Source organism: Cynocephalus volans, chromosome 7 (assembly GCF_027409185.1).
Source record: "Cynocephalus volans isolate mCynVol1 chromosome 7, mCynVol1.pri, whole genome shotgun sequence".
NCBI classification, from domain to species: Eukaryota; Metazoa; Chordata; class Mammalia; order Dermoptera; family Cynocephalidae; genus Cynocephalus; species Cynocephalus volans.
This window is the reverse complement of record NC_084466.1, coordinates 10,908,507-10,926,533: the sequence shown is the minus strand read 5'-3', so window position 1 is coordinate 10,926,533 and position 18,027 is coordinate 10,908,507.

Sequence of the window (18,027 nt, the reverse complement as noted above, 5' to 3'; positions counted from 1 at the left end):
GATGAGCTGTGGTCACTCTGCACTGAGTGCCTATCATGAGCTGTATTTCTTCTATGTATCATTCAGAAAAATGTACATATCATTGGATACTCAAAATAGCCATTTGATTTAAATGATATTCATCTACACTTTTTTAACAGATGAAAAAACTGAGGTCCAAGTAGATTAAGTAATTTGACTGAGGAGAAAATAATCCATAAGTAGATTTAAACCCATTTCTGAATAACTCCAAAATGGTCACTGTTTCTTATCTAAGTTACCTTCTTTTTCATGGTGTAACATTATATTTTATTTTATGAGAGAGTTGCCTCAAAGTTTCATTTTGAAAAGAGGTGAAGTACAAATTTAATGAGCCTAAAATTTTTCTAAAATAAGATTTCTAACATTTCTAATTACATGTACATAAGTTCTGCAATTCTTTCAAGGAGCTTAAACTTAGGAACTTTGATAACCTATAATCTAACTCACAAACAATAATATTTGAAGCTTTTGAAGTATGGTGAAGTGTTGCTTAACCATGGGAATATGTTCTGAGAAATGTGTCGTTAGCTGATTTCGTCATTGTGCAAGCATCGTAGAGTGTACATTCACAAACCTAGATGGTATATCCTACTACACACCTAGGTTATATGGTATGGCAATTATACTGTATGGGACCATCATTGTATATGTGGTCTGTCATTGACTGAAACATCATTATATGGTGCATAACTGTAGTCTACTTTAGTTTTACTTGTCCCAGTTGGAGAGGGGTGAAGGGGTCATTGATCTAGGTCCAGCATAACAATATCATGGTCCAGAGCACTTAAGAGGGTAAGAACGCCTAGAAAATGAGAGTGTCTTGATTTATGACAAAGGGTTGGAAAGCGTGGGACTGCAGAGATGGTACTGCTTTCACCGTTATTCACCACACGGAATATGTGGGTCATTCTTCCTTTTTATGTAAGTACCTGATAGTAAGTCTTCAAATCCACTGGAGCATGAGAATGGTTTAAAGAGAACCAAGACAGGTGATCTTTGATCTCTTTGGCTAATTTAGAATCATCTAGAATAGTCTCAGTTTCTTTATGCATAAAAGGAGAAATGTGGAACGTGATACCTTTAAGTTTTACTAGTCTACGTACACAGTGCCTAATACAGTACCCAGCAATACAATGGGACTTCAATAAATTCATGGAAAAATGGAATTAAAAGATAATATGAATCTTTCCACGAGTTTTTTGAGACCACTTGTATATTAGGTACTCAAATTTGGAACAACTAGATGTCTGAACCTTTCAACATTTTGAAATGGAGAAATTTTACTGCCTTATGACCATCTTTAAATGTCAAAATTTGTCATATCTATTCTACAAATGTATTTTCTGCTAAGAAACTACATTGGAAAGAATGCTTTTCCAAAAAAAAAACAATACATAGTTTATATATTGGCAAAATTTATTTAGAGGAGAAAATTGACAGTTTTAAGTTCTTGGCAAAGTTAGTAACAGGATCAGATAAATTACATATACAGTCTGATAATTTTTCCAGAGATCTATCGTTAAGAAGTTTAAATGACAAGAAATCTACAGGACACTGTGGATTCAAAGATATGAAATTCATGGATACAAACCCTGTCTATTTTTAGATTAACTACTGAGCCATAAAACTCCAAGCTCTGATCTACAAAATGTCAGCACACATCATGAAAACACAGAGGAATCATAACTGCAAGAAAAAGGATGAAAATGTCCAACAATATTTTTCATTGTGTAAGTTTTTATTACAACACATATTTGGGGGAAAGATACTTTTGTTTTATTAACAGGAAAAATATATTTTTGCTAATTAAGATAATACCTGTTGGCATTATCAAGGCATTTGCATACTATTTAATACATAATTCATAATCTTTTTGAATCACAAATCCTTTGAGGAAAATAATGAAAACTTTGAATCCAATTTTCATAAAAATACATTTTTACACAAAAATGAGCTTAAAATTGCAGGCATTTCATGGACTTCAGATTAACAACACTGTATTTGGGACTATCTTGGAGCTACTCAGATCTTTATATCTACACACATATGTCTGTGTATTTATGAAGATTTTTTTTTTCTGACACAACTTGGGTATGAGACTAGTTTATAGAAGAAATCACATTTTTACATTATCTTTTATTATAAAATTAAACTTACAAAAAATAAAAACTAGTTAAACTAGTTAAAAGCAGGGTTCCCCTGATCTCTGATGCATAATGTAAAGATCTAATAAAAAATACTAAACAAAGAACAATTTTAGTAATGAGCAAATTTAGAATATATTAGGATTTAAGGAAACTTACCTTCATTCAGCACAATATATCAAATAACTATGAAGCAAAATATAAAAACTTTAAAGAAAATTCAGTTTGCTTATCTTAGCAACAATGATTTCAAGATGCTAGCTAGTTTTCAACACTATGCTTTACTACAACATTTGAACCCTGTCCAATCATAGGAGCAAGGAACCAGTTTTTTCATTCCATTCTTTCATTCCCCTATCTTCCACAAAAGCATGGGTTGTCCCAGGCTCAAAAGCACTCTTCAAAACTCTCCCTTGACTTTAATGACATGTGCTGCCACAGGATAGTAAGAATTCCTTCCAAGAAGAAAAAGCTTTGAGAAAGAAGAATCACATAACTGGCATATTTGTGGGTGGAAGTACTGCTTCTTAAAGGAGCTGGTTAATCTGATTCATTCTTCTCTCATGACAACTCCATGGTGAGTCATTCAGCAAGCAGGATGATTGAAAACACACAGGCATGCGTACACACACACACACAAATTATAAGGTTGCAGAACCTCAGTCTTCCACATAAAACAGGCCATGTATAATGGCCTATTGAAGCCAACGCTCTTACTGCAAAAACAGCTGCTCCGTGTTTTTGCAAGGAAATTCAATTCTTTTCTTGTTTTTTTCCCCTGTAAATTAGAAGCAAGCACTTGCCACCTGGACTCTTTCTGGTCTTCAGCTTCTGTTTGAATGCTAAAATAAGCCTCGTAGGCCAGTGGATGAAAAGTACACTTCTAAGGACCAGATTATAAATAAAAGTAAGATTTGTTCATGTTTTAATCATATGACTGAAGAAAAGCTTTAACCAGGTTGCAGCTTTATTATTTAAGTCCAACATTATGGAGTCAGTCAGGCAGGCAAGCCAACTGAATTCCCTAATCCTGTACACTTGGCTCCTTCCTTTGAATTCCTCCAACAGGTGTACATCCAGCACTGACATGGCACTCTGTAACATTTGCAGGTTTATATTTGTGTGATTTAATCACCCAGATTACATAACACCTTTATGGTCAGAAAGTATATATATACTACTTTTATACCTTATACGAGGATACTTCAAAAATTTGTTGGAAATTAGAATTGAACGTTAACATGAATCTCTTTACAAACTTTTTTAAGTGCCCTCGTATGTACTAGGTCCTCAGTAGTGTTTTGATACTTTTGTTGAAATGGAAGTCAAATATGTGATTTGTATTTAAATGAGTTTAGAAATAGCACGTGGACCACTTAACTAATTTCTCAAGGAGGTTGTGCAGAATTAAAAGTATATAATTATTTTATGAAACACTTAGCATAGTGCATGCAGGTTTATAGGAAGGCCTTGCCAGTTATTTTTGTTGATGTAGTCCCCTCATGAAGTTCAGCTCTTTGTAAGTCATAGGAGTTCAATAAATATTTGACTGGATAGAAGAGGCAATGGTTGGCAAGAGAGTTGGCTCAGCCTTGCAAATGAACTTTTTAAAAACAATTGCTTACCATAAATAAATTGGTTATTGAATAGCAGTAAAGTTTACTTGAAAGTTTTCTGTACATATTAATATTACAACAGAGGAAGACTTTATGGACTACACACTCCATTCTTGCAATGTATTCTTCCTATTTCTGATAGCTGTATATTTTACCTACTAGCAAAAAGGTAACCTACATGCCTTCCAGCAGAAAGATTCTACCTATTTCTGATAGCTACATTTCTTCCATTAAAGACTAAAACCTATTCTTTATAATCATTGATAAGTATTGATAGCAAGTTTGGTCGGAAATGTGACCAATGAAATTCTACCTAAAATCCATTCTTTGCTCCCAGCAATCTACCAGATAAAATCCTAGACCTCATTCAAGTGCCCTGACCCAACTCCACCTTCTTTCTTCAAGCTTCTTCTCTTATATACTTACACTCTGACAATACTGAACTGCTTGTGGTTTTCAGACCCCACTATGCTTCTTAATGCCTCTACAACTTCATTCTGCTTGGAAGGCCTGGGTGCTTCTCTCCCTTCCACCCTCTTCATCTAGCTGACTCCTAGTGACTTATCAACTCTCCAGCTCATACTCCTCTAGGAAGTGGTCCCCAACTTCCTCCTCCTCCAAGCTAGCCTAGAGCTCAAGGCAGAACTATGTGTCAAGGCGATAGCCTCCCAGAGAGAAGATAAAATCTATCCAGGTTTAAGGAGGGAGACAGAGCCAAAAATCCCATATAAAACACTGTGCCCATTTGTATATCTTCCTTAGAGAAATGCCTATTTAGCTCTTTTGCCCATTTTTTAATTGGGTTGCTTGTTTTCTTCTTGTACAGTTGTTTGAGTTCCTTATATATTCTGGATATTAATCCTTTGTCAGATATATATTTTGCAAATATTTTCTCCCACTCTGTTGGTTGTCTTTTAACTCTTTTAATTGTTTCTTTTGCTGTGCAGAAGCTTTTTAGTTTGATATAATCCCATTTGTTTATTTTTCCATCATCGGATGAGTGGATACGGAAAATGTGGTACATCTACACAATGGAATACTACTCAGCTATAAAAACGAATGAAATACTGCCATTTGCAACAACATGGATGGACCTTGAGAGAATTATATTAAGTGAAACAAGTCAGGCACAGAAAGAGAAATACCACGTGTTCTCACTTATTGGTGGGAGCTAAAAATTAATATATAAATTCACACACACACACACAAACCGGGGGGGGGGGGGGAAGAAGATATAACAACCACAATTATTTGAAGTTGATACGACAAGCAAACAGAAAGGACATTGTTGGGGGGGAGGGGGGAGGGAGAAGGGAGGGAGGTTTTGGTGATGGGGAGCAATAATCAGCCACAATGTATATCGACAAAATAAAATTTAAAAAAAAAAAAAACAACACTGTGCCCAGAGGTCTGGAACAGTCTGCAGCCTGAATATGCCACATACCAATAAAAAGGGAAAATCTACTTTCCTTGGGTAAATTTGGCATTCCTAGTTCTCCATAAGATTCAAAATAAATAAGTCAGGGTCATAAATTGTTTATACATCTGTCTCCTTCAAGACCTCAACCTACCATTAGCAATCATTAGGCTATGAGAGGGGACAGTGTCTTTCAGACAATATGGTAACAAGTGCTGTAGCAGAGTCTAGGGTTATATTTGAAAAGCTACAGTAATTCAGAGGAAAGGGAAAGTAATGGTCAGGTGAGGCCAGGAAGTCTTTAATGAACTGGGATTTGAAGACTAAGCAGAAGAGAGCAGGGGCATTCTGGGAAGCAGCACAGCCTGAGCAAAGGAACAGAGGTGTGAAACTGTCTGTTTTGTTCAGGGATTAGAAGTGAGCAGTGTGATGTGGCTACAAAACAAGGAGAAGAGGTAACAGATTGGCAAGAAAACTGTTAATGTCTTTAATGATGGAGTAACACTTTACTTAAAACAAAAGTGTGTGACTAGACACTAATAAAAATAAAAATAAAAACTGCCAGTGATATTGCCCTGTGTTCAATCTGTGTGAACTGGCAGTGGAACATCATGGAAGGTGGAAATGCTTGGGATCTGGTTCTATCACCGTCACCCATTAGATGTAGGATGGTGCATGAGGCCCCCAATCATTGTGGCCTCCACATCTTTACCTACAACAAAAACAAGGAATAATCAATGATCTCCAAGATGACTTTCAACATTAAAAACTCCATGATTTTAAAAAACATGGGTATGAAAAACATACCTTAATACAAAGCAGATATTCATTCAGCAGATATGTGTCATGTCACAATCTACAAAGCACAATGGTTCACAGGAATGAAATCAACATGTCTTCTTCCCTCAAAGAAGGTTTTTAAACCTTCTTTAAATCACACTCACTTGTAAATAGCTAAAAAACATCACACTTTCCCTGGTTATGTTGTTAAAACATATTTGAAATCATCCTCTGAGTCCCAGATCTCTCTGCAGAAAAAAAGTTTGGTGATCATGGGTGTAGTACAAACTTCTGAGTCACTGTTTCAAAATCCGTAATAATAGGGATAATCCTGCTTTTCCCGTGTGATTATTAGGGCACTAAAATAAGAAACATCATGGTGTAAATAGCAAGGTGCAACCCAAACATTAACTATAGTTTGGGATAATAAAAGTGATAGCATATTTCTTATTAAGTTGCTTTCTTTTCATGAACACTTGATCCCTTGTTGAATGTCACATACTTGAATAAGTTCTTCCCATGTGTCCACTGAATGTTACCAGGTCTTCTAGTCTTCCAGGGCCACCCCACTTTTCTTTAGTACAAATAAAATAGCTTAAGCTCCATTCTATGTGACAGTGGAAATTCAGGGCACCTCCCTCCATGTTTCTAAGGCTATGTTCTTACAATTTCCTGGTGATATTTTTCACCTGTCATTCTGGGCGCTACCCTGGTCCTTTCCTACATGTTTATCCTAGGTATGGATACAGCTCTGCACCTCAACTACCAACCAGAGGAGGCCTCCACAGCTAACTTCACAGGTGGTTTGGAATGACACATGGGTTTCATGATGCAAAAATAAAAACAATGTTAGAAATCAGGTAGCAATGCTCCAAGAGCCCATCTCCCATGACCTTTCATTGATTTTAGAGGCCTATGAAACATCTTGCAAGTTAAATATTGTAAATATTTACATTGCATACCTTATATAAAAATAGTAGTAGCAGCTGTTCAATGGGCATAAAGCTTCAGTTATGCTAGATGAATAAGTTTTATAGATCTGATAGACAACATAGTGCCTATAGTTAATGATACACATTGTGCACTTCAAAATTTACTAATTGAATAGATTCATGTTACGTGTTCTTACCATAAAAGGAAAAAAAAAACACACAGAAGAATTCTGGAAGGTGTTGGATGTGTCTTTTTACCGTGGTTGTGGTAACAGTATCACAGGTGTTTGACTATGTCCAAATTAATCACATTGCACATATCAAATAGGCACAGTTCTTTGTATGTCAATTACACCTCAATAAATCTCTTAAAAAATAAGAGTTTTTATTAAATAATACTCATAGATTACACCAAATGAGAAAAAAATTCCATTTCAGATCTCTGTAGGTCTTGCCTTTGTGAAAAAAGACTAATAAAAAGGAAAGAAAATTATTTTAACACATAATTTATTGACTTATTCAACAACTATTTATCACCTGCTCAGATATAGGCATTGAGAATATATATCTGAGCAAAACAGGTGCAGTTCACAGTTCCTGCCCTCAAGAAAATATCTAATTTTCAAAGTGAGAGATTTAATCATCTCCACTTTCTTAAAGATGACACACTGAAGATCTAATTGAGACCTAATAGTGACTAATATTGAAATTCTAAGATCAGGATGGTTCTCTTATGTCTCAGTTTTAGAGGCTTCAAGTCCTCACAAATCACAATCACAGGATGTCCCACACAACAAAACAGAGGATTAACAATACAGAAACAACCATCAGTCAAACTTTATGCCCTGTAGATCTTTTAGTAGCAAAATTCTACATCTCTGACTTCTGTGGTTCTCAATAGAGAATTAGTAGTGTAGACAAACCTGCCATTGATTTTAGTTGAAAGTTCTAGCCTAGAACTCAAAGAGATAGACAGACAGACAGATAGACAGACAGACAGACAGACAGACAGATGGATAGATAGATAGCCAGACAGACAATGCCTTTGACTTGAGAGCTCACTGTGGGAAAAACAGGCACTAGAACACTCTGAGAGAAAACTGAAGGCCCATAGCACTCCCTTCTTGAAATACTCTCTTCATCTAGCTACCATGACTCCTAGCTCTCCTTATGATCTTCTTTACCTCTGACTAATTCCTCTGTATCTCAGGCTCGCCTGAAGTCATCAAACTTGTCCCCAGATATGTCAAGTGCACTGGAGTCTGCTGATGTGCATTGAATGTCCCCCCAAAACTCATGGAAGCCTGATCCCCACTGTAACAGTGTTAAGAGGGTGGAAAATCAGATGATGGCGGTGTTGAAAGCTGGGGCTTCTAAGAGGTGGTTGGATTGTGAGTACTATGCCCTCATGAATGGCTTCATTCCTTTACAGACTGATGGGTTAATGGTTTAGTGGGTTGTCATGGGAGTGGCACCCATGGCTTTATAAGGAGAGCAAGTGAGCTCGTTAAGGAGCTCTTGACATTCTCCCCATGTGATACCCTGGTCTCCACAGGACTCTGTAGGGTTTGATTTGCTTAACAGTTATTTCAAACATCCTTGAAAAAGTTGCTGTATTTCTGTCTCAGCATCAACACAGCCTAGCAGTTTTGAGAACTTATTGTTGGATTTAATTGCATTGAACACAGCCAGTACAATGTTTGCCACATTGTGATAAATACTGTTGGAAATGGAATTTTTTAAAGAATGGTGCAGGAGCAGAAGTCAAGGCAGAAGATGTGATATTTCAGATGAAGGAGATTTTTCAGGAAGGGAGAGGCAGACAAAACATCAATGGAAATGGAGAGATTTAAAACTTCCTGGCATGTTTGGGAAATTCTGAGTAACCAAGTATGGCTTGAGCATTGCACGAAGGAAAGCAATGAGAGAGGAGGTTGGAAAAGCTGTTGGCGTGACATTACCAAGAGTGAATCTACCTATGTAAAATATATTTCAATGCATTAATAGGTACCTAAATTACCTATTCAGTAGGCACCTTTATGGTTGACCCTTCGGGTTATTTTTTTTCTTTCAGTGGATCTCTTAATTTCAAATCTTATCATTAAATTCATCCAAAATTTAGGTAATTAATACTTGGACCTAGAAATATTTAACAAACCATGGGAATTTTGACTACCATTGGCTAAGACTACCCAGCAATCAGGCAAATAAATACCTATTGGAAAACTAGTTGCAATAGGCTCTATACCAAATTTAAAGGATTGCCAGTGATTCACACTAAGTTCTAACTAAGAATACTGTCAGAATAGTAAGTCCTTCAAAATATGTATTGCCTGGGGCAGGAGGTGGGTTATTTTAAATTTGAGGCAATCATAATTTTAGAGTATTAATATGGCTACCTTTTGTTGAATTCTTCCACTCTTCAGGCACCATAGTAAATTCTTCCTATGTGTTGTCTGGTTAGCCCCTTGGATATTATTACTCCTGCTTTACAGAAATGAGCCAGAAGTAGAGCAGTGCAGTGCATCGCCAGGGCCACAGGCAGCCACTCAGTTCCCTACTCTCCAGCTCTCAAGTTTGTGGGAAATGGATGCTGCGTACAACAGAAAAGCATCACAGAGTGCTGAGCAGAGTAGTACCAATGTGATTTAGAGGGCAGAACGATGCAAATTTGGGACAGTTTCTGCAACCAGACTTCTTGAGTTCAAATCCTAGAGCTACGACTTTGTGGATCTTGAACAAGTCACTTAAATTCTCTGGGTCTCAAAGTAGAAACATCTGTAAAATGGAAATAATATTATCTGCTCCATAGAATTGTTGTGCAGATTAAATATTAATACACAAAAGCTTAGATGTGTGTCTGACACATAAGTGTCCTACCATTTTAATTATTGAAAATAACCCTGCCAGAAATGCATAAGGTACGTTTACAGGGCAGAGTCAAAGCAAGCAAAGCCAAGTCCCTTTAACTGGTGAGGGGACCTGAAATAGGGTGGAAAGCTGGAAAGAGCAGCAATGGGGCCCCTGCAGCTTGAGAGGGCTTTCCTCTAAAATGCAGACACCCATTCTGCAAGTGCTTCCTTCGAGAACTTGATCCATAGGGAGCAGCTGGCACATTGGTAAAAATATTTCATCAAGTTACAGAGAGAAGCAAAGACGAGAAGGTGACGAAGGAGAGACAAGCTACTTTGAATGTGTGGGAAGGACATGGACGCAACCAAATATGGCATGAGAAAGGCAGTGAAATGCAAGGGCACCGTGTGCGGCACAGCACTTCCCATGCCCATGGCTCCTCCATGCCAGGGAAAGTGCCGCCTGCTTCCTGCTGTTGATCATGGCTTCCCTGCCTCTACACGTTTACATCCTAGTGTGGACACCTGCAGACACTCAATCCATGGCCTTTTACTATGAATTAGGCAAACCGATTTAGTCGGGCTGCAAGAGCCATTTTTTAATACTTCTACTAATTCATTAAAGAAGTTGGAGAAATACATGGAGAGAACACAATGGGATAAAAAACCTGGTTCTTGAAAGTTACGTGAGATGTAGACTATTATCCAGCCTGTGACTACTGCCATCCCAGAACATGGTTAATAGATGATGTCAGGCTGGCCGGTTAGCTCAGTTGGTTAGAACACGGTGCTGTGACACCAATGTCAAGGGTTCAGATTTCATTACTGGCCAGCTGCCACCGCCCCCCCAAAATAGAAGATATTATAATTTTGAAAATTATATGCACCATTCTAGGTGTTTCTTAAGTGGTTGGTGAGTAAAACTGTACATTTACTTATTATAATATATTGAGTAACTTAATTCAAGTTTCCAGGTTGTACACGAATATAACAATATCTGTGGTCAGATGCCTTCATACTTTTGTGGATGCTTGGAAGTGTGTACTCTAAAATATTCAGTTTACTAGGAATGCAATAGGTAGAGTACACTGAAATAGAAGTGTGGTTGTTTAACACAGACTATGCCTTTAAAGATATAAAAGAATGCTGCCCTGCTTGATATTTTCTATTTTAAATCTTCAAGCCAGCATTTCTTGTAAATTAGTGTCTCTAATGTGAGTTCCCAAGATAGTTTTCTATTCATGAACTTCATCTCCCCTTTGGACCCCTATTCTATTCAAATTCAGAAAATATTAGCTTGGTGAGTTCTGAATTAAAATTGAAATTCAGTTGTGTTAGTTTCCTATCACTGCTGTAACAAGTGACCACAAATTTAGAGGCTTAAAACAACACAAATCTGTTATCTTACAGTTCTGCAGGTCAGAAATCTAAAACGGGTTTCCGGGGCTAACAAGGGCTGTGCTGCTTCTGACGGCGCTAGGGGAGATGGTGGAAGCTGCCTGCATTCCTCAGCTCTGCCCCTTCTCCATCTCCAAAGTCCCATCTCTGCTCCCACTGTCACACCTCTTTCTCTCAGTCTCTTACCTGTCTTTCCCCCTTAGAAGAACCCTTGTGATTACATTGGGCCCACCCAGATAGTCCAAGGTAATTTCCCCATCTCAAGGTCCTCAACTTAATCACATCTGCAAAGTCCTTTTTTTTTTTTTTTTTTTTTGCCATGTCAGGGAACATAGCCACAAGTTCCGGAGATCAGGACGTGGACGTCTTTGGTGGCCATTATTCTGTCGACCCTATCAGTTAATTCAGGTTTTCTCTTTCTCTTGTTCCCAGGGGTACACACCTTGTGATTCAAGGCCCAAGCAGAGACAGGTGTGATATTTAAAGCCACGGGGAGAAGCCACAAGGAAGACCTGACACATTTCACACACGGAGCACTTGACAACATCACTCTGCTGTGGTCCTCCTCCCATGTAACAGACCTATTCATTTCACAGACCCGCTGACACAGCAAGTTCACACTTTCAATTCAACAACACCGTTTCATAGCTGACCTGGTTCAGGTACCACACCTGGGATGTGCAGAAGCAATATTCCTGTTGCTACTGCCTTGGCTCCTTTGATGTCACAGAAATTCAAACCTACCGAATTTATTATGAGGCAACTGGGAACCTCATCCTAACCAACTACACACACACACACCCTCTCCCTAGATCCCCCCTCATGGTGTGTGAGGCTCTGGTGCTTCCTAACACATAACGGGACACACCTGAAACGTTAAACACACCAGGCTATGTTCAGCCCAATAGGATACTTTCAATTTATATACAGCTTACCTGTAATCAAGCTATTGATTTCTTTGATGACTGCTTTTTGGGATTTATCATCTAGACCCCAAAGATACCTCCCATACTGGAATAAATCTTTGTAAATCTGCTTCTGGTTTGTATGTATTCCCTTCCTTGAAGAAATTGCCTACAAATCTGTTTTTTTCCTTCAAATGTAAGAACATGGACTTGCAAATCTGGACATAGCTGGGACGGCAGTGAGTTCCCCGAGTGCCCAGAGATGTGGGTATGAGCCCAGATAGAGGGACCTCAGCTCCCACCACTGCAGGTCACTTTTTTCCCACCCCACCCTCCACCCCAAGCTCATTTGTAGACAAAGGCACAGCTTAGGTGCCCTGTGAACATCTCCTGGAATGAACTTCTGAGGAGTACCAGCTCTTCACAATTTCTTGGCATTTTTGATATTCCAATTTCTTCATTGGATGGCAAAGCCACTTCAGACCTACCAGCTCTCTTTCAGCTATTTCTTGGAAATTCGAGAAATTGCTGGATGCTTTCCTGCACCCAAAGAGAACCACAGGAGTCTCCCGGGACCATCTGAGACCCCTCGGACTGGATCAGTAGCTGCGACCTCTGCTTTTCTGTGTGGCTCTGCATTGGTGCAGTGCCAGGGCCACCTCAGATCCTCAATGGGGTAGATGCATGTTCCTCCTTCAGCAGTATGCCAGCAAATTTCCAAATGCATCTGGACGGTCTTGTACTCCTTACCCTTGGCTCAGCCTGTGGCAAACAGGTGCAGGGCCCTTTCTCAGAGACCCTCTGCAGCATTTGATATTCTGGCACCCTCACTTCTGGGGCAGAGACTAGAAAACCATATTTTAAACAAAGACCCAAATTTACTCTGAGGCAAATAATACATAAGCCACACTTTGTACATATATATTTCAAAAACAAAGATTTCAGTTCAAACGCATCCCTTCATTTTCATGTTTTTGCTTTTTTGGCAATAATCTCTGAAGTGAGAATACGTGCTGAATAACAAAACTATTCTTTATCTAAAACACACCAGCACATCCTGTCTTTGTTTAAGCCAAGTGTGCATCTTCTGCTGTTAAATATGATTGCTAAAGTAGAGTAGCCTCAGTTAACCAAGAACAAGCCAAAGCTATTATCAATACTAAATTGCTAAAATCGTTAACATTATTGAAAACAGGAAAAAGAAATAAATAGGGCTTTTTAGGCAATGAATTTATAAGGGAGATGGTTTAACTTGCCAGAAAAATAAAAGCTATTCCTTATGTCAAAAGAGGTTTGGCAATGAACCATTGAAATGTGCATAGCCAAAGCTTGCCAGTGAAAATTAGAAATTAGCAATTTAACCATAATTTTCTGTCCTCCAGTTAATAATGGGGCAGAGAGTACGGGTTTTGGTTTGTTTTTGGAGGCAGGCAGGTATAGGGATCGAACCCTGGACCTTGGTGTTATTAGCACTGTTCTCTAGCCAACTGGCCAGTTCTAGTTCTTAAAAATATAGTCCCCAGACCAACAGCATCAGAATCACCTGGGAATTTTTTAGAAATGCAATTTCTCAGGCCCCTCCCAGACCTACTGAGTAAGAATCTCTGGGGGTAGCACCCAACAATCATGTTTTAAGCGGCTTTAACAAGAATCTCCTGGTGATTCTGATACAGGCTAAAGTTTGAGAACCCCTAGTATGGAGAGAAGCCAGGGGCAAGTTATTTCTGTATCATGCCGCAACTGAAGGTAGAAAGAGCTAGGATGAAGTAGTTACAGGAAAGGAAATAAAGAACACTAAGGAAAAAAATCTCTCCAACATAAATCAGATTTACATTAAGGAATCAGGTTATTTTCAGACAGCTGAATCAGATGCTCTAACCTTTTTTGGCATCCTACTCCCACTCCTGGTCTATATCTTCCTCCCACTGGAAAAATCCTTCAGTTCAATTTAATGAGCATTACAGTTTACAAAGTGTGTTCCTACACGTTATCTCATTTGATCCTCATAGTAACCCATGCAGTAGGAAGGGATTATTCCCATTTTATAAATGAGACAACTGAAACTTAGAGATTAAGGGACTTACATGAAACCACACAACTATTAATTAGCAGAGCCAGAACTTGAATTCTAGACCTTTGCTAATCCATGCTGCCTTTCTGTTGATTACATTTAGCTACTTTGGGGAAATTTCTCCTAAATGTTTTATTGCAGAATTTATCAACCTTGGCACTATTGACAGTTAGGGCTGGGTAATTCTTTGTTGTGGGGAGCTGTATTGTAACACATTAAGCAGCATCCCTGGCCTCTACCCACTAGATAACAGCAGCTCACCTACCCCCAAGGTGTGACAGCCCAAAATGCCCAGACTGCTGAATGTCCTCAGAAGGGAGGGAAGGGCAAAATTATCCCTTTTGAGAACAACTGATTTAAACTAAACCTGTGATTCTCAAGCTTTAGCATCCATCAGAATCACCTGGAGAGCTTGTTGAACTTCAGATTGTGGACTCCACCCCAGAGTGTCTGATTCAGTAGGTCTGGGAAGAACCTAAGAATTTGCATTTCTAATGAGTTCCCAGGTAACATTGATGCTGCTAGTCTGAGGACCACACTTTCAGAAACATGGGTCTAAGCCACTTGTCAATTCAAAAATATATCCATAAAAGGTATATTGCTATTTAAAATATTTCATCACACAAAAAATAAACAAAACAAGCATAGATTGCCTTGGTCTACAGCACAGCAGTTCTATATACAACTTCTTCCCATATAAACAAGCTGGAGTTGAAGTTCACATGGGGTTTCCATCATTAATACATGGCCCTTTTTCCATCATTAATACATACTTAAACAAAAAGTGCTCTTTATTACTTTTAATATTACTTAAAAGTGCTAAGTGGGCAGTCTCTCTGTACGGCTAGGGCAATTGTCGCAATCCTGCCAATGTAGCCAATTGTACTTCTAGGGCTAGGGCAGCTCACAGACCCTTCAAACCTGTTGTACAGACTGGGTCACATACCCCTCATATACAGACTGGGTCACCAGACTCCTCACGTGCCAGGTTGGGTCACCAGACCCCTCACATACAGGTCCACTTCCCACATCTGCTTATGAAATTTTAAATGTATTAGAACTTCAAATCTCTCTTGTGATACAGGAAAGATGACACTCTAGTTCTATGTTTGCTTATCACAGTACTAGAGTTTAGAGGCCAGATCAAGAATGAAAAATGAATAATATTCTCCATTTCAGAATTATGGAAAGAGTCATATTTTATAATAAACTTAAAACACTCTCTGTTTGTGAGGCAGAGAAATCCTGAAACCCTGGGCATAGAATCTTTTGAGAGATGTTAACTTTCAGAAGCTAAAACAAATCTGTTCCTGGAAATAAAAGATTCTATTTCATTACTTCCCGGATTTTAGGAAACAATATATTTCATTCAAGATGTGCAAATTCTGCTACCTTCTTAGTTTCTTTTTAAAGCAGATTTTAAAAGTATTTCAAAGAGTTTATGTTTTATAACTTCAATGAGATTTATTTTTAAAGTTTTAAAAGTTATGATTATTTTCCTCTGGACAATGTGTAAAAGGAGTTTCTATATTTATTTTGTGTGTTTTTTAAAATTTTAATTGACAAAAAATTGTACATATTTGTTATGTACAACATGTTGTTTTGAAATATGTATACATTGTGAGATGGCTAAATCAAGCTAATTAACATATATATTACCTCACATACTTATTATTTGCTGTAGTCAGAGCACTTAAAATCTAATCTCAGCAATTTTCAGAAATACAATACATTGTTACTAACTATAGTCATCATGTTGTACAATAGATCTCTTGAACTTATTCCTAACTGAAATTTCATATCCTTTGGCCAACATCTCCCCAATCTTCCTACCCCCAACCCTCAGTTCCAGATAATCATAATTTTACACTCTTACTTGCATGAGTCCAACTTTTTAGATTTTTCATATCTGTGGTATTTGCCTTTCTGTGACTGACTTATTTCACTTAATATTATGTCCTCTGGGTTCATCCGTGTTGTTGCAAATGACAGAATTTCCTTCTTTTTAAAGACTAAATAGTATTCCACTCTGTATATTACTACATTTTCTTTATCCACTCATTTGTTGATGGACACTTAGATTGATTCCATATCGTGGCTAATGTGAAGACTACTGCAGTAAACACGGGAGTGCAGGTATCGCTCTGACATGCTGACATCATTTCCTTTCAATGTATACCCAGTAGTGAGATTGTTGGATCACAGGAGCGATAGATCACTATTTTTAATTTTTTGAGGAACCTCCATACTGTTTTCCATAAAGGCTATTATTAATGTACATCTCCACCAACAGTCTGCAGATGTTCCTTCTTCTCTACATCCTCTCCAATACTTATCTTTCATCATATTGGTAAGAGCCATTCTAACAGGTGTGAGCTGGTCCCTCATAGTGGTTTTAATTTGGATTTCTCTAGTGATTAGTGATTGAGCATTTTTTCTACTCCCATTGGCCATTTTCTTGTTTTCTTTTGAGAAATATTCTGATTCTTTGCCAATTTTTGCTTTGTTTAGTTTTTTCTTGCGTTTTTCTTTTTCTTTTTTTTTTTTTTTAGTGGCTGGCCAGTAAGGTGATCTGAAGCCTTGATCTTAGTCTTATCAGCACCACACTCTTACCAAGTGAGCTAACCAGTCAGTCCCTTTTGCCCATTTTTTAGTTAGATTATTTGTTTTCTTGCTATTGAGTTGTTTGAGTTTCTCATATATTTCTAATTTTAACCCCTTATCAGACACATGGTTTACAAAGATTTTTTTCCCCTTCCATACATTGTCTCTTCACTCTGTTGAATGTTTTCTTGGCTGTGTAGAAGCTTTTTAGTTTGATGTAATCCTAAACCCATTTGTGTATTTTGTTTTAGTTGCTTGTGCTTTGGGATTCAACTCCAAAAAAATCATTGTCCAAACCAATATCATGGAGCTTTATTCTTATATTTTCTTGTAGTAGCTTTACAGTTTCAGACCTTACAATTAAATCTTTAATCTATTTTGAGTTGATTTTTATGGTGTGAAATAAGAATGTTATTTCATTCTTCTGCTTTTAGATATCCAGTTGTTCCAGTTGTACCATTTACTGAAGAGACTGTCCTTTCCTCATTTTGAGTTCTTGGCACATTGGTTGAAAATTAGTTGAACATGAATGTGTGGATTAATTTCTGGGATTTCTATTCTGTTCCATTGATCTATGTGTCTATTTTTATGCCAGCACCATGCTGATTTTGGTTATTATAGCTTTGTTGTATATTTTGAAGTCATGTAGTGTAATACCTCCAGCAATTTTTCTCAAGATTTCTTTATGTGGGGTTAAAGTATGATTTTTTTAAAGAAAGAGTATTTTTCTTTAAAAGAATGAGTTGGCTTTTATTTAAAGATTTTATAGTTTATAATGAAAAGGAAAGTGTTCTTAGTCAATACTTTTAAAAGAGTAGGAAGGCCAGGCAAGAGAATGTTTTTTCCTTCTGGGCAGCCTGGCAGATACAGGAATCAAATCCTGGACCTGGATTGATGTTATCCACACCACACTCTAACCAACTGAGCTAACCAACTAGCCTGGGAAATTATTTGTATGATGTGCATTTTATGGCCAGTTTACACAGGTCAGCCTCAACTCTGTCCAACCAGCAGGTTTCCAAGGAGTGCTGAGACACCTAAAGTTTTGAAAATAAAGATATTTCTCTAAGTCCACGATGCTTAAAGTGTGGTCCTAAAACCAGCAGCATTGGCATCCCCTGGGAACTTAGAAATGCAGATCCTCAGGCCCTCCCCAGACCAACTGAAGGAGAATCTTCATTTTAAGAAGATTTCCAGATGTTTCATGTGCATATTAAATTGTGGAGAAGCACTGCCTAGATAAAGCTGGCAATTCTTCAATACAGAGTTATAAAACAGAAACTAAAC